The 20,616-nt window shown below is 46.7% G+C and overlaps 1 protein-coding gene across 1 annotated transcript in view; it reads right to left on the bottom strand.

Annotated features, from left to right (window-relative positions):
* The window catches only part of LOC309545945 (protein argonaute-3), a 268,246-nt gene that overhangs the window by 52,935 nt on the left and 194,695 nt on the right, over positions 1 to 20,616 (bottom strand). The gene's annotated exons all lie outside the window — the stretch shown is intronic.

The following is a 20,616-nucleotide window of genomic DNA, read 5'->3' on the forward strand; positions in this document are numbered from 1 at the left end:
GGATGGCTTCTTACCAGAAAGAAACTGCTAGCAAGCAACATTAAAGGTGACTCTGGGGTAAATTCCTCACAGTATATCTCCCCATCCTCACCAATCACACCTCGTGCTCGTGGGGAAAATAATAATGTATGGCTCCTTACCAGAAAAAACATGTTGAGCTCAAAAACGTGTTGGTTTATTGCCTATAAAGTAGTTCCCATCCAGCCTCCAGAAGAATTGGGAGGATCACTCTTCTCCTTAGTTTCACACCCGAAGCCACTAAAAAGGGGGTTGAATCCTCACAAGGAGGGGTTGCAAAAGAGGAGGCAAACTAATAGTGCATGATCTTCAAAACACAAAGCTCCTGTCCCAGCGGAAGCCCATTCGGGGGAGACGCGTAGGATTTGAGGAGAGCCGCGCCGTCACTATCCTTTGCACGGTCAGTACCGGCTTGAATCCATGCTTGTTTTTTACGTCCGTATGTAAGTGACAACACTGAAGAAATTACACTTTGCTATAATGCAAAGTAGTTAGTGTAAAGCTTGGATAACAGTGTAAATTTGCTGTCCCCTCAAAATAACAACACACAGCCATCAATGTCTAAACCGCTGGCAAAAAAAGGGAGTACACCCCGAAGTGAAAATGTCCAAATTGGGCCCAAAGTGTCAATATTTTGTGTGGTCACCATTTTTTTCCAGCACTGTCTTAACCCTCTTGGGCTTGGAGTTCACTCGAGCTTCACAGGTTGCCACTGGAGTCCTCTTCCACTCCTCCATGATGGATCTTGTGGATGTTAAGAGACCTTGCGCTCCTCCACCTTCCGTTTCAGTATGCCCCACAGATGCTTAATAGGGTTTAGGTCTGGAGACATGCTTGACCAGTCCATAACCTTTACCCTCAGCTTCTTTAGCAAGGCAGTGGTCATCTTGGAGGTGTGTTTGGGGTCGTTATGTTGGAATACTGCCCTACGGCCCAGTCTCCAAAGGGAGGGGATCATGCTCTGCTTCAGAATGTCACAGTACATGTTGGCATTCCTGGTTCCCTCGATGAACTGTAGCTCCCCAGTGCCGGCAGCACTTATGCAGCCCCAGACAATGACACCCCCACCAACTTAACTATAGGCAAGACACACTTGTCTTTGTACTCCTCACCTATTTGCTGCCACACACGCTTGACATCCTCTGAACCAAATAAGTTTATCTTGGTCTCATCAGAACACAGGACATGGTTCAAGTAATCCATGTCCTTAGTCTGCTTGTCTTCAGCAAACTGTTTGCGGGCTTTCTTGTGCATCATCTTTGGAAGAGGCTTCCTTCTGGGATGACAGCCATGCAGACCAATTTGATGCAGTGTGCAGCATATGGACTGAGCACTGACAGGCTGACCCCCCCACCCCTGCAACCTCTGCAGCAATGCTGGCAGCACTCATACGTCTAGTTCCCAAAGACAACCTCTGGATAGGACGCTGAACACGTGCACTCAACTTCTTTGGTTAACCATGGCGAGGCCTGTTCTGAGTGGAACCTGTCCTGTTAAACCGCTGTATGGTCTTGGCCACATTGCTGCAGCTCAGTTTCAGGGTCTTGGCAAACTTCTTATAGCCTAGGCCATCTTTATGTAGAGCAACAATTATTGATTTCAGATCCCCAGAGAGTTCTTTGCCATGAAGTGCAATGCTGAATTTCCAGTGACAAGTAGTAGAGTGAGAACGATAACACCAAATTTAACACACCTGCTCCCCATTCACACCTGAGACCTTTTAACACTAACAAGTCACATGATACCAGGGAGGGAAAAATTGGATTTTTGTCTTACTGTAAAATCCATTTCTCTGATGTTCATTGACGGACACAGCTCCAGAATCTTCTTGACCATTGGGTTATGCTGCCCCCTACAGGAGTAGGACACTAGGCAGGAAAAAGCTTTACCACGCCTATGGGGCAGTCCCAGGGGATATACTCCTACTTCCTGCTATAGGCACCCAGTTTTGTTGCAAGCAGTGTCAGAAGAAATATAACCCAACTCAATGGAGGAGTGGGTGCTGTATGTTACGGTAAGACAAAAATCAAATTTTCTCTTTCATTCTTTGACAGATACATCTCCAGAATATTCTTGACCATTGGGACGTTCCAAAGCAGTGTCAAAACATGGGGGGTGGGAAAAAACACAGCAGAAATAAATTCTCAAAGGCTAAAAGTAGCCAACCAGGTAACACAGAGCTCAATCAGTAACAACTGGAGCTCACCTGAAATATACACCCTCAAAGTAGACTAGTCCTCTCAAACAGCAAAAACTTGCAGCCAAAGCAGCATCCGCAAATAGCACATCCACTTTGTAAAAACGTTGTGAAAGTGTGCACAGAGGACCAGTGGCCACCTTGCAAACTTGCATCACTGACGCCTGATGGCGAAAGCGCCCGCATAGAATGCGCATTAACAGGTAAAGGAGAACCTGACCCATGATTGAATAGGCCTGCACCACTGTCTGTCTGATCCATCTGAAAATAATTGCGGCAAACTCGGCCAAACCCTTGCAACGTCCATCCATAAGGACAAATAACAAGTCTGATTTTCTAAATGACTCGATATCTGCCAGGTACACTCTGAACGCACAAACCACATCAAGAGAATGCAAGGCAATCTCCTTAGCATGCCTAGGCTTAGGACACAGGGAAGACAACACCATGTCTTCATTCAGATGGCAACCAGAAACAACCTTAGGAAAGAACAACTGACAAGGATGAAGCACCACTTTATCTCCGTGAACCAACAAGTAGGATGAATGTCAAGACAAAGCTGCCAGCTCCGACACCCTATGTGCAAAAGAAAAAGCCACCAAGAAGGCTACCTTCTGGGACAATGTAAACAGAGGAAACTCGCAAATATTTTTCAATGGCGGTTACTGAAAACCGCCAGCACCAACTTAAGATCCCATGAGGGCAAAGTAGACTGCACTGGGGAAGCCAAGTGGCGAACCCACTAAACAAAAGGTGCGAACCAAAGAATGCGTAGCTAAAGGACGTTAAAAGAAAAACGCCAAGGTCGAACCTGGCCCTTGATGATACCCAAGGCCAGACGCTGCTCAACACCTTGTTGGAGGAAAGCCAAACTCAGAGTCACCGAAAAGGAGTGCGGTGAACCCAAGACATTCACACTTGCAAAGTATATTCCTCAGACCTGATGGTAAATGTTCCTAAAAGTAGATTCACTAGCCTGCAGCAGCATGGGAATCACAGATTCAGACAACCCTCTATCCTTCAGCACCAGGCTTCTGACAGCCAAGCCATTAAGCCAGCGACTGTAGGGCAAGATAGAAGATTGGCCCTTGGGCCAACAGATCTCCTCTGAGAGGAAGTCTCCAAGGAGCATTGGCGACCAACCGTATCAGATCTGCGTACCAAGACCAGCGAGGTTGGGTAGGATGGTCATAATCCCTTCTACTTCAAACCTATGCAGGAATCTTGGCAGAAGTTCCTAGAAGAGGAAAAAACTATAGCCGAGGATACTGGCCACCAGTGCGTCTGTGGCGTCAGCCAGAGGATCCAGAGACCGTGCCATAAAACTAAGTACCTTCCTGCTGAGATGAGAGACCAACAGGACCACCTCGGGAGTTCCCCACTGGAGACACAACTGATGAAACCCCTCCTGGGGAAATGTTCAGAATAACGATCGGTAGTCTGGATTCTTCCAGAGTCCAGACCCCCTGAGCACAATCTGTGCCGAAAACGCAACCCCACTCGGGCAGGCTGGCATCCCTGGTGACCACCGTCCAGTACAGAGGGAAGGAAGATTTTCCCTGTCGAAGCCCTAGAGAGCGAAGTCATCGAATCAGAGACCCTCTTGTACCCTGGCTCAACAGGATCAGATTGCCTCCACATGGCAAGAATCTCTCTTTGCAGAGGTCTTGTGAGGAACTGAGCAAACGGAACCGCCCGCGAAGGTAGACACCATCAGACCCAGCAACCGCATGCCAGTTCTGAAAGCCGATGACTGCTGGACAACAGGAGCCAAATTTATCCTGCAGATTTTGGAGCTTGTCCCATGGGAGGAACACCCTGGCTGAGGCCGTGTCCAGAGCAGACTCCCACTAGGTGGAGGGAATCAGAGCCAATACCTGGAAATTTAATTTCCAACCGAACCCCAGCAGAGTCTGAACAGTAATCTCCTTGTTGTCCCTCAGAGCAGTCGCAGACTCTGCTTGCAGACGATCATTCAGGTATTCCAGTACCGCAATTCCTCGCTGGCGCAACAATGGCAACACCGGGGCCAACACTTTGTGAAGACCCGAGGAGCCGAGGCAAAACCTCTTAATAATGCTCCTCACCCACGGCAAGCAGTAGAGGCGCAGATGACTGACATATCAGAATATGAAGGCAAGCGTCCTTGATATCGGTAGAGGTCAGAAGATCCCCTTGATGTAGGGATGCCACTACTGTACGAATGGACTCCATTCAAAACATCTGTACCTGCACAATCGGTTCGGAGCTTTGAGGTCCAATAATGGATGTACCTCGCTTTCCTTCTTGAGACCTGTAAGCATGTTTGAATAAAACCTAGGAAAAGAAAATGTTCAGATTCGGAGACCGGAACAATCACCCCTTGTAGTAGCAAGTCTTGCATCGCCCTGAAGACACCTCACAGGCCGTCTGGTGATAAACACAGGTAGAAAGTAAAGAACCTTTCTGGAGTATAAGCCCAAAAACTTGATCTTGTAGCCGGACCGAATCAGCTCGTGGACCCACTTGTGTTGAATCAGGGAGGTCCACAGGTCCGGAAGGACTCGCTCTCGGCTTACCAGACCAGATCCTATTGGAACCTCCGGAGGAGGTCCTTACAGACTTAGAACCCCTTGTCTTGAAATCCTGCTTAACGATATTATCCAGGGAGGATCCAAACAGATGATCCCTCCACAAAGGGAAGATCAGATAAGGCCTTCTTGGAAATCTGGTCCGCAGACCAGCATTTCAGCCATATCCTGCGCGAAGGACCACTGCAGTCAGACAGCCCAGAGACTTAAGGCCCGTACACACGAGTGGAAATTCGGCCGGGAATTTTAGTCCGATCTGCCGATTTTCGGCTTGTTAGTATGATGCTTCCGACGGCCGAAAAAATCCTGGTGTGCAGGCTATAAAATTTTTGTCTGCCATCAAAACACGTCTGATTTTCGTCTCATTAGTAAAGATTTCGATGGGGAAAAATCTTATGAGCAAGACTAGGCATGCTCAGAGAAAGAACAAATACAAAGCAATCCAACACATGACATCACTTCTGAAGTAGAATTCTGTTGTGCGGGAAAATTTGTGTGCAGTCTAGAGCACATTCGAACCAACAGACACGACTCTAGACAAAAGACGGACGACCGATCGGCGGAAATTCGTTGCGTGTGTACGAGGCTTAAGGGAACCACATCCAGAGAGACATCGAAGACGAACTGCAACACCTGGACCAACTGGTCCACCAGCTCCGTAAAGGCAGGGAGAAACTCTTCCCCCTCCAGATCATGGCGCAAAAGCTTTGCCCACTCCGTTAAAAGTCTGGGACACCAATGCTATGGTGAACACCGCCCTAAGGACCGAACCGGCCACAGTAATAATGTGGTGGACTAAAGTCTCGGCTCTCCTGTCAAAAGGATCTTTTAAAAACCGGAGACTCCGCCCCCGGAACTATTCAGCCCTGAGACCTGAGAGTCCACCACAGGTGCCCAATTATTCAACAGTGACTCCACAAGGGATACCATCTATCGAAATGCTTAGGCACCATATAACGTTTAGGACAACTCCACTGACTCGCAAAAATTTTGTCACAGTAGGCAGGAAAATCTTGCCGCTTCAGGTGATCTGCGGTATCGGCGCCTCCAACACAGCAGCAGCTGCATCCCCCATGTTTAAAATTTCCTGCACAGATACAATAACTGCATCCACCAACGCCTTTTCATGCACATATGCGGTTAATGAGGAATCATCCTCACCATCGGAGTACTTGGAAGTGCGTGGGCGCAGACGCAGCAGAGTACCCTCACCCACACAATAATGGCTGCTACACTGACACTAAAAATGAAGCACTCCCACGGCCAGTGATGGTAGTAACTGCATTTAAGTAAACGGCGTTAGTTAACGCAGTTACTTTAGAGGGTAACGAGTAATCTAACTTAATACTCTTCCCCTCCTGGTAACGCCATTCACATTACATGGGCCGCGTTACCGCAATTACATCTACCGCCACTAGATGGCAGTAGTGTAATTCCTCCTCTCCTCTATGACTGAGGCCGGTGCTGTCCTCGGTACTGGCCAAGAGAGGAGAAGACAGAGAGAGTGGCAGACAGTCAGTGCAGGCCATGAGGAGGGCAGAGGGTGCTCAGGGCGGATATATAATTTAATTTTACAATATATAAATATATAGTCCAGGAGGCAGTCCACCACCACCGCAGGAGTCGTCAGACAGGCACGGGCAGCCATGCCAGCCAGCTAGAAGAGTTGAGAGGCAGCACAGGCCTGGAGGACAGAGCCAGACGGACCCCAGTGTGCCTGGGCAGGCCACACACCACCACCAGCCAGCCACCACCACCAGCAGCAGCCAGTACTGCAGCAGCACAGGTACTAAAAAAAAACAAAAAAAAAAACAAAACTCAGTCTCAGGACTCAGACCCCCACCACCAGCAGCCAGCCACTCCAGGCAGCAGCAGATACCAAAAAAAACAAAACAAAATATGGTTACTCACACAGTCAGGAGGACTTAGAACTCAGACCCCCACAGTGCGCCACACCACCATCATCCGTTCCCCAGCTTGGTCAGTAGCTCGGACAGCTTGGTCCATCAGCCGCACCCTAAATGTTTGGCCCTATCCGGTCGCATGAGGTGCATACCCGCGGATGATAAAACATTGGCTCCCCCAAAGGGGGAGGGGAACCCTGGGGTTCTACCATCCCAGGAAGGGGCCCACGTCCACCCCAAAAGACCACCAAGGGAGAGGGGGGACACTACTTACCACACCATGGAAGCGAGTGGGCACCATTCCAGAGAGATCACTGCACCATCTTGGAATGGGGGTGCAGTGTGCCAGAGATAAGCCGCGACTCAGGTTGTGACCAGATCGGAGCGTCCTCGCGAGACATTTAACTCCCCGACCAGATCGGGTCGTGCTCGCTGGCCGGACTGGGGAGACCATAAGGATCTAGAATATCCAGTGTGTCGCCCAGTCCGGCAGTTGATTGTAGTTCTCACAGGAACAGAAAATAATAAAAAGGAGGAAAAAACCCATTTAAAAAGAAAAAATGCTAGGACCAGAGATCCCAGCAAGGAACTAGGTCCTTACTCCTGACTAGGCAGAAAAAAAAATTGAGTGCCTATAGCAGGAGGTGGGAGTATATCCCCTGGCACTCTCCCATAGAGTGGTAAAGCTTTTTCCTGCCTTGCATCCTACTCCTGTAGGGGCAGCATAACCCAATGGTCAAGAAGATTCTGGAGCTGATAAATGGCTAATTGGGCCCAATTTGGACAGACATTTTCACTTAAGGGTGTACTCTTTTGTTGCCAGCGGTTCAGACATTAATGGCTGTGTGTGGAGTTATTTTGAGGGGACAGCAAATTTACACTGTTATAGAAGCTGTAAACTCACTACTTTACATTGTAGTGTTATTTCTTCTGTGTTATCACAAGAAAAGATGTAATAAAATATTTACAAAAATGTGAGGGGTGTATTCACTTTTGTGAGATACTGTATATTAGAATACTAGCATGTGGGTAAAGGTAAAAGGTCCCCTTTCTTTTTTTTTGGAAGATTCAAATGTCCAGACATGAGCAGATGTACCAAGGGATACAAAGCGAAAAATGTGATTTTCGTACTTACCGTAAAATCCTTTTCCCTGAGTTCATTGACGGACAGAGTGCTCTATAAATGAAAACTAGTGGGTTATATTGCCTCCTCCAGGAGTAGGGCTAGGCAGAAAAAACCCTAGCTACGCCCATGGGCCGTCCTCAGCTGGTATATAACCCCCCTCTTTGCTCCAGGTAATCAGTTTAGTAGCAAGCAGTATTAGAAGTATCAGAACTTCATAGAGGGGGTGGGTGCTGTGTCCGTCAATGAACTCAGAGAAATGGATTTTACGGTAAGTACAAAAATACAATTTTCTCTCTCATTCATCGATGGACACAGCGCTCCATAAATCATAACTAGTGGGACGTCCAAAAGCAGTGCTAAAAAGAAAATGGAGGGATGGGGAAAATAACCCAAGGCTAAACACATAAGAGGCCTTAACCAGGACACAGGAGCCTTAACCGGGTCAGAAAAGCCCCCTCTGAAAAATAAAGGTTTAAAGAAAAAAAGACCCCTCAAAAGGGAACAGCCCCTCTTAAACAGCAGCCTGCAAAACTTTGCGACCAAAAGAAGCATCCGTAGATGCCAAAGTATCTACCTTATAGAATTTTGTAAAGGTATGCACCGACGACCAAGTGGCCGCCTTGCAAACTTGCGATATCGATGCCTGATGACGGAAGGCCCAAGAAGCACTTAGCGCCGTGACAGGGAAAGGTGGACCTTGACCTTTAATGGAATAGGCCTAAGTCACCGTCTGTCTGAGTCATCTGGAGATGGCAGCCGAAGAAGCGGCAAGCCCTTTTCTTGGTCCGTCCGTAACCACAAAAAGCAAGTCTAACCTCCGAAAAGACTCAGTAGCTGCCAGATACACTCGATTTGCACGAATCACATCCAAGGTATGCAAGGCAAATTCCTTGGGATGAGCCAGCTTGGGACACAAGGAAGTCAACATAATGTCCTCATTTAAATGGAAGTCAGAGACAACTTTAGGCAGGAATGATGGACAGGGAGAAAGAACCACTTTATCCCTACGGACCACTAGATACCCTGTGGGCCGAAGTAATAGCCACCAAAAATGTCACCTTCTGGAATACCGTAGACAAGGGAATCCCCCAAATATTCTCAAATGGAGGTTTCTGGAGAACCAAAAGTACTAAATTTAAATCCTATGGCAGCAAAAGAGACCGTACCCTGAAAGAAGGTACACACTTAAGAGTGCATGGCTAGGGGTCACGGAAAGAAGTTTGCAAGAGTAGACACCTGGCCCTTGATGGTACTCAAGGCTGACTTCTGATCAACGCCCTGTTGAAGAAAGGTTAAGATCCAAGCCACAGAAAAGGATTGAGGATGAGCGCCAATCGACTCACACCAAGAAATGTATGTTTTCCATGTACTATGGTATATCTTGCTGGAAGACGACTTTCTCGCCTTCACCATAGTAGGGATCACTGATCACTGACAGACCTCTAGCCCTCCATTCAGTAGCTAAGCCATTAAAACCAGCGACTGTAAAGCAGGATGGTAAATCAGCCCTTGGGACAACTGGCTTTCTCTGAGAAGAACCCCCGAAGGGACGTTTACAGCCAACCAGGATGATTGGAAAATCCTCGCTCTTGATTCCTCACAGGAACTGCGGAGGAAGCCTTAGCTGAGTATAATACTGGCCTTACCGTGGCCCTTGGACGCCTGCGGTGTCTGTCAGAGGACCCTGTCACGAACTTCCGTATCCTCCTGTGGAGCCAAACCTGCTAAAGGAGCTGCATGTAGGACTATGCAAACAGAACTGTCTTGAGGGTGGATACCACCAGACTCAGAACCTGTATGCAAATCGGGAGAGAGAACTGTCTGGAAATTCGGCCGGGAATTTTAGTCCGATCTGCCGATTTTCGGCTTGTTAGTATGATGCTTCCGACGGCCGAAAAAATCCTGGTGTGCAGGCTATAAAATTTTTGTCTGCCATCAAAACACGTCTGATTTTCGTCTCATTAGTAAAGATTTCGATGGGGAAAAATCTTATGAGCAAGACTAGGCATGCTCAGAGAAAGAACAAATACAAAGCAATCCAACACATGACATCACTTCTGAAGTAGAATTCTGTTGTGCGGGAAAATTTGTGTGCAGTCTAGAGCACATTCGAACCAACAGACACGACTCTAGACAAAAGACGGACGACCGATCGGCGGAAATTCGTTGCGTGTGTACGAGGCTTAAGGGAACCACATCCAGAGAGACATCGAAGACGAACTGCAACACCTGGACCAACTGGTCCACCAGCTCCGTAAAGGCAGGGAGAAACTCTTCCCCCTCCAGATCATGGCGCAAAAGCTTTGCCCACTCCGTTAAAAGTCTGGGACACCAATGCTATGGTGAACACCGCCCTAAGGACCGAACCGGCCACAGTAATAATGTGGTGGACTAAAGTCTCGGCTCTCCTGTCAAAAGGATCTTTTAAAAACCGGAGACTCCGCCCCCGGAACTATTCAGCCCTGAGACCTGAGAGTCCACCACAGGTGCCCAATTATTCAACAGTGACTCCACAAGGGATACCATCTATCGAAATGCTTAGGCACCATATAACGTTTAGGACAACTCCACTGACTCGCAAAAATTTTGTCACAGTAGGCAGGAAAATCTTGCCGCTTCAGGTGATCTGCGGTATCGGCGCCTCCAACACAGCAGCAGCTGCATCCCCCATGTTTAAAATTTCCTGCACAGATACAATAACTGCATCCACCAACGCCTTTTCATGCACATATGCGGTTAATGAGGAATCATCCTCACCATCGGAGTACTTGGAAGTGCGTGGGCGCAGACGCAGCAGAGTACCCTCACCCACACAATAATGGCTGCTACACTGACACTAAAAATGAAGCACTCCCACGGCCAGTGATGGTAGTAACTGCATTTAAGTAAACGGCGTTAGTTAACGCAATTACTTTAGAGGGTAACGAGTAATCTAACTTAATACTCTTCCCCTCCTGGTAACGCCATTCACATTACATGGGCCGCGTTACCGCAATTACATCTACCGCCACTAGATGGCAGTAGTGTAATTCCTCCTCTCCTCTATGACTGAGGCCGGTGCTGTCCTCGGTACTGGCCAAGAGAGGAGAAGACAGAGAGAGTGGCAGACAGTCAGTGCAGGCCATGAGGAGGGCAGAGGGTGCTCAGGGCGGATATATAATTTAATTTTACAATATATAAATATATAGTCCAGGAGGCAGTCCACCACCACCGCAGGAGTCGTCAGACAGGCACGGGCAGCCATGCCAGCCAGCTAGAAGAGTTGAGAGGCAGCACAGGCCTGGAGGACAGAGCCAGACGGACCCCAGTGTGCCTGGGCAGGCCACACACCACCACCAGCCAGCCACCACCACCAGCAGCAGCCAGTACTGCAGCAGCACAGGTACTAAAAAAAAACAAAAAAAAAAACAAAACTCAGTCTCAGGACTCAGACCCCCACCACCAGCAGCCAGCCACTCCAGGCAGCAGCAGATACCAAAAAAAAACAAAACAAAATATGGTTACTCACACAGTCAGGAGGACTTAGAACTCAGACCCCCACAGTGCGCCACACCACCATCATCCGTTCCCCAGCTTGGTCAGTAGCTCGGACAGCTTGGTCCATCAGCCGCACCCTAAATGTTTGGCCCTATCCGGTCGCATGAGGTGCATACCCGCGGATGATAAAACATTGGCTCCCCCAAAGGGGGAGGGGAACCCTGGGGTTCTACCATCCCAGGAAGGGGCCCACGTCCACCCCAAAAGACCACCAAGGGAGAGGGGGGACACTACTTACCACACCATGGAAGCGAGTGGGCACCATTCCAGAGAGATCACTGCACCATCTTGGAATGGGGGTGCAGTGTGCCAGAGATAAGCCGCGACTCAGGTTGTGACCAGATCGGAGCGTCCTCGCGAGACATTTAACTCCCCGACCAGATCGGGTCGTGCTCGCTGGCCGGACTGGGGAGACCATAAGGATCTAGAATATCCAGTGTGTCGCCCAGTCCGGCAGTTGATTGTAGTTCTCACAGGAACAGAAAATAATAAAAAGGAGGAAAAAACCCATTTAAAAAGAAAAAATGCTAGGACCAGAGATCCCAGCAAGGAACTAGGTCCTTACTCCTGACTAGGCAGAAAAAAAAATTGAGTGCCTATAGCAGGAGGTGGGAGTATATCCCCTGGCACTCTCCCATAGAGTGGTAAAGCTTTTTCCTGCCTTGCATCCTACTCCTGTAGGGGCAGCATAACCCAATGGTCAAGAAGATTCTGGAGCTGATAAATGGCTAATTGGGCCCAATTTGGACAGACATTTTCACTTAAGGGTGTACTCTTTTGTTGCCAGCGGTTCAGACATTAATGGCTGTGTGTGGAGTTATTTTGAGGGGACAGCAAATTTACACTGTTATAGAAGCTGTAAACTCACTACTTTACATTGTAGTGTTATTTCTTCTGTGTTATCACAAGAAAAGATGTAATAAAATATTTACAAAAATGTGAGGGGTGTATTCACTTTTGTGAGATACTGTATATTAGAATACTAGCATGTGGGTAAAGGTAAAAGGTCCCCTTTCTTTTTTTTTGGAAGATTCAAATGTCCAGACATGAGCAGATGTACCAAGGGATACAAAGCGAAAAATGTGATTTTCGTACTTACCGTAAAATCCTTTTCCCTGAGTTCATTGACGGACAGAGTGCTCTATAAATGAAAACTAGTGGGTTATATTGCCTCCTCCAGGAGTAGGGCTAGGCAGAAAAAACCCTAGCTACGCCCATGGGCCGTCCTCAGCTGGTATATAACCCCTCTCTTTGCTCCAGGTAATCAGTTTAGTAGCAAGCAGTATTAGAAGTATCAGAACTTCATAGAGGGGGTGGGTGCTGTGTCCGTCAATGAACTCAGAGAAATGGATTTTACGGTAAGTACAAAAATACAATTTTCTCTCTCATTCATCGATGGACACAGCGCTCCATAAATCATAACTAGTGGGACGTCCAAAAGCAGTGCTAAAAAGAAAATGGAGGGATGGGGAAAATAACCCAAGGCTAAACACATAAGAGGCCTTAACCAGGACACAGGAGCCTTAACCGGGTCAGAAAAGCCCCCTCTGAAAAATAAAGGTTTAAAGAAAAAAAGACCCCTCAAAAGGGAACAGCCCCTCTTAAACAGCAGCCTGCAAAACTTTGCGACCAAAAGAAGCATCCGTAGATGCCAAAGTATCTACCTTATAGAATTTTGTAAAGGTATGCACCGACGACCAAGTGGCCGCCTTGCAAACTTGCGATATCGATGCCTGATGACGGAAGGCCCAAGAAGCACTTAGCGCCGTGACAGGGAAAGGTGGACCTTGACCTTTAATGGAATAGGCCTAAGTCACCGTCTGTCTGAGTCATCTGGAGATGGCAGCCGAAGAAGCGGCAAGCCCTTTTCTTGGTCCGTCCGTAACCACAAAAAGCAAGTCTAACCTCCGAAAAGACTCAGTAGCTGCCAGATACACTCGATTTGCACGAATCACATCCAAGGTATGCAAGGCAAATTCCTTGGGATGAGCCAGCTTGGGACACAAGGAAGTCAACATAATGTCCTCATTTAAATGGAAGTCAGAGACAACTTTAGGCAGGAATGATGGACAGGGAGAAAGAACCACTTTATCCCTACGGACCACTAGATACCCTGTGGGCCGAAGTAATAGCCACCAAAAATGTCACCTTCTGGAATACCGTAGACAAGGGAATCCCCCAAATATTCTCAAATGGAGGTTTCTGGAGAACCAAAAGTACTAAATTTAAATCCTATGGCAGCAAAAGAGACCGTACCCTGAAAGAAGGTACACACTTAAGAGTGCATGGCTAGGGGTCACGGAAAGAAGTTTGCAAGAGTAGACACCTGGCCCTTGATGGTACTCAAGGCTGACTTCTGATCAACGCCCTGTTGAAGAAAGGTTAAGATCCAAGCCACAGAAAAGGATTGAGGATGAGCGCCAATCGACTCACACCAAGAAATGTATGTTTTCCATGTACTATGGTATATCTTGCTGGAAGACGACTTTCTCGCCTTCACCATAGTAGGGATCACTGATCACTGACAGACCTCTAGCCCTCCATTCAGTAGCTAAGCCATTAAAACCAGCGACTGTAAAGCAGGATGGTAAATCAGCCCTTGGGACAACTGGCTTTCTCTGAGAAGAACCCCCGAAGGGACGTTTACAGCCAACCAGGATGATTGGAAAATCCTCGCTCTTGATTCCTCACAGGAACTGCGGAGGAAGCCTTAGCTGAGTATAATACTGGCCTTACCGTGGCCCTTGGACGCCTGCGGTGTCTGTCAGAGGACCCTGTCACGAACTTCCGTATCCTCCTGTGGAGCCAAACCTGCTAAAGGAGCTGCATGTAGGACTATGCAAACAGAACTGTCTTGAGGGTGGATACCACCAGACTCAGAACCTGTATGCAAATCGGGAGAGAGAACTGTCTGTGTGACAGCAGCTGGAGAATCACGGCCTGTGGTTCCTGAAATGTGTTCAGAGGAAGAACCATCCTGGTCAAAATTAAAATCAGACCTAGGTAAATCAATTCCATGGACAGGCATAGGGGGGACCTTTCCAAGAGAAAACAAAAAAGATGTAAGGAAGGAGAAAATTGCTAGAACCAGAGATCCCAGCAGGGAGCCTAGGTCCTTACTCCTGACTAGAAAGATTAAAGCAGATTTTCTAGGGGGGTTATAGACCAGCTGAGGACCACCCATGGGCATAGCCAGGTGTTTTTTGTTCCGCCTAGTCCTACTCCTGGAGGAGGCAATATAGCCCAGTAGTTATGATTTATGGAGTGCTGTGTCCATCAATGAACGAAAGAGAAACACACAGTCTTCCCAGTGCATAATGTGCTTTCACATTCTATTATAAAGTAATGGAAAAACCCAGAAAGAAAACCATTTTTTTATTAATTTAAAAATGCAGATTTGTTTTTTGACAAAAACTCAGCACTTGTTTGAAACAACTTTCCAAAGTGTCAAAGACGACTGACCTAGCCTTTGAAAATAGGAGAATGCTCAGAGATCCGATAAATAGAAGGGTGATGTGCTTCTTAAGTGGGCCAGGGCTTTGGCAATGGCAAGTCTAAAGCAAGCTCTAGCCATGACATTAGCTGGAGGATAAGGATAACAAAAAGCATTGGACAGGACATAAGGGTAAAGGAACCATCCTGATTATGTCCTCCAAGCCACAATGACAGGCAAATTCCTGTGGGAGGGAGGAAGGTAAGGAGGATTCATCCCCCAGTGGACATTAATCACCTCCAACAAATGTATTTTGAATCAAGGCTACACACTGGAGTTTGAATGCCAGCCATCAGGATTCCTAGTGACAGCTTTTAAAGAACTAAGAAAAAGCGAGGGCTTTTCCACTTCTGATAAGATGATTTAGTGGATGAGAATGTCTAGATTCCAGTACCAAGAGAAGAAAGGAGGAAAAGTTTTTACGCTCACGTTTTTATGGTAAAGAAGCCTTCAGAAAATGTTGCATTATTCTGAAGCTCCAACTTTTGAACAGGACCATCATCTACAGAAACTTTCAAAACAGAATCTATCTTCACAATCAGAGCTAATCTCCAGGATTGCTTTATAGCAACCCTGGACCTAAGAGATGCATATTTTAATAAGAGAAGACTCTTAGGTAGGTTCAACATGGATGCACTACTTTCCTTGTGATTACAAAAGAATACAATGATTCCATATTTGGATGACCTCCTCCTGACAACTTCTTCAGAGATGCAGCTCAAGAGAAATATTCAGTCAATTCAACAGTGGCTAATGAAGCTGGGTTGGCTGATAAATTGAGACAAGACGAATACAACTCTGTTGATTCCTTTTCTAGGCTGCATTCTTTACTCAAAGCAGAACATTGTCCTACAAGGAGAAAAGGTTCTTAAGATGGACTCTCTCCTTTTGTCTCTGCAATGCAATCATCAGGTTTCTGTGAAAACCAAGATGTCAGCCTTGGGCCTTATAGGAGTGAGCTTTCCTGCGTTTTCCTGGGCTTGTTTTCACCTGAGACCTCTGCAAAACTTTATTTTGCAGGTTTGGAGAGGGGATCGGCATTCTATTGACAAGTTGTTCTATCTGTCGGCCAGAATGAAAGGCTCACTTTGGTGGTAGGAAAATAAAAAGCCAGACAGGTCTGCTTTGGAATTGGTCTCTTTCCAAGAGGTCATCATCTTCAGATTATATCACTACAGTGGCCTACATCAACCAAGAAGTTACCCAATGCTAATGATATTAGCAGGGGAGATTCGCTCTTGAGCAGAAAGGATTTTAGCCTCCTTCTCATTCATCTGAAGGGGAGACAGAGCTGTCTAGCAAATTTTTTGAGTCACCATCAGACTGATCAAGGCAAGTGGTCCCCTTTACCCAGATATCTTTCAGGATCTAGTGGATCGTTGAAGTCAGCCCGAAGTGGATCAGTTCGCCTCCAGGAGAAATGCGAAGGCAGATCTCTTTTTTTCTATGATTCATGAAAAACATCCTTGGGAGCAGATGCATTGCAGAACATCTGGATCTCTGAGAGAAAGAGTTTGGCGTTTTGGATGTTAGATGATGTTTACTGAGCCTTGACGCAACCAAACACTTTTATCTTCATAGGCTTTGTTTGTTCTCTTTGCAGATACACACAGAAGTGAATGAGTCTCTAAATTGTTTGACCTAGGCATGATAGATCAGATAGGCCATTTTGGAATCTTGCAGGGGTATAAATAAGGATTCACCTGGCTATGCATACTACTAAAGCTTTAGCAGCTGCTTAGGCAGAAATAACTGGTGCCACCCCAGAGCAGATTGTAAGGCATCTTTCATGGTCAAGTTTTTTTTAACATTCATTCACCACTACCAGTTGGACCTGTAACCTGTAGTCAAGATCAGGCTTTTGGGTGTACGTTCCAAGCAATGGTCCAACCAAAGCAGATACATTTTCAGATTTCATCTCAAAGGCTGTCCCTGGAAGGCGACTGGGAAAAACTAGAGTTAGACAGAGGTACCTCTATTACCAGTAGTCTTTCAGAACAGCCAATTTCCCAACCTGTTGTTCTTATATGGCCGTGTTTTAATTATGTATATATTTTTTAAGTCTATCCTTAGGTTCTCGTGTATATTGAAGTGTGTGTGTGAAGTACTGCCTTTTAAATCGTAATCCAGCAATTTGTTTCATGTCCTAGGGGAGGAGCTCCATATCTCAAAGGCTGCCTGGCAAGACTACTGGAAACAGTTACTGGTAATCCTAACTCTGGTTATTGATTGCTAGTCTCCTAAATTTGCAGTATAGGTTGCCTTATGACAGTCACAAAGCACCCATTTATGTTTAAACTACTGGTCAGTACAGCCTGTTCCCTATTTCTTGGGTGACCAGTCTCTTTACCATCGCCTCACAATAGATCAATGCAGGCACTGCTCATAGGATTGCTGCCCACAGTCCAGGGACATTAGCATCAGGTGCTAGTGGTGCTTACATTGCCTCTCCCTGCCCAATGCCACCCATTCATCATAGTTCCACTTTGTTTTAGTGAGGCTCTTCACCCAGGTCTACCCTTTAGTGTCTCATTACTCACTCACTCCAAGTTCATTTTGGATTTATAGCAGCACTACCGGTGTTTTTGCAGTTGTACATAACCCTTGTGCTCACTTGTTTATTTTGAATAAATAGCATGGTCACTTCCGTTGCAGCAGCACACTGCAGACAGTAAAACTCTGATTTATTTAGCATCTTTCTGTAGCAACTGAAGCTTTCTTATCTCCAAGTCACCAAGCAGCTGCCTACACATCCGCCTTGGCTCTTGGAAATTGACGGGAGAGGGGGGGGGAGTACTCCTGTTATTGCTGCATGATGATGCTTGGTACTAAATAAAGCAGAATTTCCCTACTGCCAGAAAGCGAGCATAACAGCAAAGACTGCTGCAAATATGGAAAGGGAGTTTGAGAATCATTAGGAGGGAAATCAATAATCTCTTGAAGCCCAAGGGTCTTTGAAGACTGTGTGGGCAGGTGTGCAGACAGCTGCAGTAAACAAAAGCTGCAGTATTCCGCTGTAAGGGTTTGATCACACGGATGGCAGCCCTTGCTCCCGTCTGAAAAGTTATCCATGATGGATTCCATTTCAGAGAGCAGGACAGGAGTACAGGGTTGAAGGAAGTGATAGCACTTTTTTTTTTTTTCAGCCAAATCTGTAGGGACTGTAGGCACTGCAACTGAGAGCCTAGCATTTGGCTCGCAATTTTAGCTAAGCCCTATTCACCTGGCAAAATTACATGTGCCCTCGAAAATGACATTGGGTATAATTTTGTAACAGCCAGGGCATGTGTACAACCCCACCTGGCCTTCGTTGCAGCATGAGGGTGGGCCTGTAAAACCACTGCTCAACCTCCTATTTTTACTGCTCTACCCAACGGCCTACGTGAACAAGCCTCAAGTGCTGTAACACTGATAGAGCTATTCATCCAAAATAATCAGTCAGCAAGTGACAACACTGGTAGCTGGGGAGGGCAGAAGGTAGGTGGGAATCTGTTAAAAGTGCAAGACGCTGATCTTCTACTACTTTGCTCAGAGCTGCCGGCATCAAAATACTAGGCAAACAGACTTGGATAGGGAAGAGGGGGGGTGGATAGATGACTTTCAAAATGAGTAGCAGGGCATGTCTAAATATGCAGGAAGCTACCTATGGCCTTCCTGGTAATCCCTACCAAAAGGCTGCATAGAGACTCTAGATAGAGACCCTGTTATGATGTTATAGAGGTTAGAATTTCTTCATTAGGGAACAAAGAATGCAGAAATCATTTATTAAATACATGGGAGTGGAAAGGAAGGCTTAAAAATGCTATTAAAAAGTAAAGGGAAGGGGAGAGAAAGCCAAGCCACCACTAGTGTAGCAAGTTTTAGTATTAGAAAAAGATCAAATACAAAGCTTATGCACTCACAGACATCGCTGGTGTTAAGCACTGAAATAGGCTTCATGTAAAAGTTATCAGTTCTAAATCCAGCCCACACCAGAGCCACTGACAAGAGCACTGTGAAGCCGGGGCAGGATTCCAAGCAAGCTGCCAGAGGGGACTTGATCTATCAAGGAGCAGACAGGAAGCGGTCAACCATCAAGGGTTCTCTGACCAATCACAATGCATTTCAGAGCTTGTTTTAAAGCTTAAAGGATAAGTTCACTTGAAAAAAAAAAATGAATGAATAAATGCATTTTTTTTTCAGGTAAAAAAAAGTGTGCATTTATTATTATATTTATTTTTTGGAGCCTTTAAAGCATTGCACCAGCGATCAGCAGCTGGCTGGTGCCATGCAGGTCTCCTGCAGATCAGTCAGTGTATCTGTGTGCTCGTACATCCTGTATGGGCAAGCATATACACTGAAAGGAAGAATAAATTAACTACCATGGCGCACCACAGCGCCATGGTAGATTATTGGGAACTTCAAGCCGACAGCCGCAAAAGAAGTTGGGGCTTGTAGTTCATTCACACAAAGAGCTGTGTAACTGAATGACATGGCTGTGCGGGCAGAGCCCCGTACGGCCACGCGGATTACAAAAAGTGACAGCTAGTACAGGAAACTTCTCCCCGTACTCCTGTCACAGGGAGGGGGCGGGATTGGGCAGCGACTGCAGCATTGTGAACATACTACATGTTTCACCCTAAAAATGGGTGGAACATGTTCCCAAAAGGTGAACTTATCCTTTAAACACCAGCAAAGTCTGCGGGCATAAGCTTTGTATTTGAACGTTTTCTAATAATAAAACTGGCTACACTAATGGTGGCTTGGTGCGCCTCTACCCATCCCTTTTCTTTCTTGCCCAGTCCGCTCAGGAGGCAACCTTTCCCCAGCCAGCTGTGCTAGCAATAGACTTATTAACTAGTATTGATACCTAGTTTTATACAGACATGCACGCACACACACACACACACACGCACACACACACGCACACACACACACATCTATCTATAAAGGGAGTACACCCCTAACTGACAATGTCCAAATTGGGCCCAAAGTGTCAATATTTTGTGTGGCCATCATCATTTTCTAGCACTGCCTTAATCTTCTTGGGCATGGAGTTCACCAGAGCATCACTGGTAGCCACTGGAGTCCTCTTCCACTCCTCCATGATGACATCATGGAGCTGGTGGAGGTTAGAGAACTTGAACTCCTCCACCTTCCGTTGAGGTTGCCCCACAGATGCTCAATAAGGTTTAGGCCTGGAGACATGCTTGGCCAGTCCATCACCTTTATGCTCAGCTTCTTTAGCAAGTCAGTGGTCGTCTTGGAGGTGTGTTGGGGTCGTATGTTGGAATACTGCCCTGAGGCCCAGTCCCTGAAAGGAGGGGATCATGCTCTGCTTCAGTAAGTCACAGTACATGTTGGCATTCATGGTTTCCTCAATGAACTGTAGCTCCCCAGTGTCGGCAGCACTCATGCAGCCCCAGACCATGACATCCCACCACCATGCTCGACTGTAGGCAAGACACACTTGTCTTTGTAATCCTCACCTGGTTGCTGCCACACACGCTTGACACTATCTGAATTAAATAAGTTTATCTTGGTCTCATCAGACCGCAGGACATGGTTCCAGTAATCCATGTCCTTAGTCTGCTTGCCTTCAGCAAACTTTTTTCAGGCTTTCTTGTGCATCACCCTTAGAAAAGGCTTCCTTCTGGGACGATAGCCATGCAGACCAATTTGATGCAGTGTGTGGCGTATGGTCTGAGCACTGACAGGCTGACCCCCTTCAACCTCTGCAGCAATGCTGGCAGCACTCATACATCTATTTCCCAAAGACAACCTCTGGATAT

Source organism: Pelophylax lessonae, assembly GCF_965119305.1.
Source record: "Pelophylax lessonae genome assembly, chromosome: 2".
Taxonomy (NCBI): Eukaryota; Metazoa; Chordata; class Amphibia; order Anura; family Ranidae; genus Pelophylax; species Pelophylax lessonae.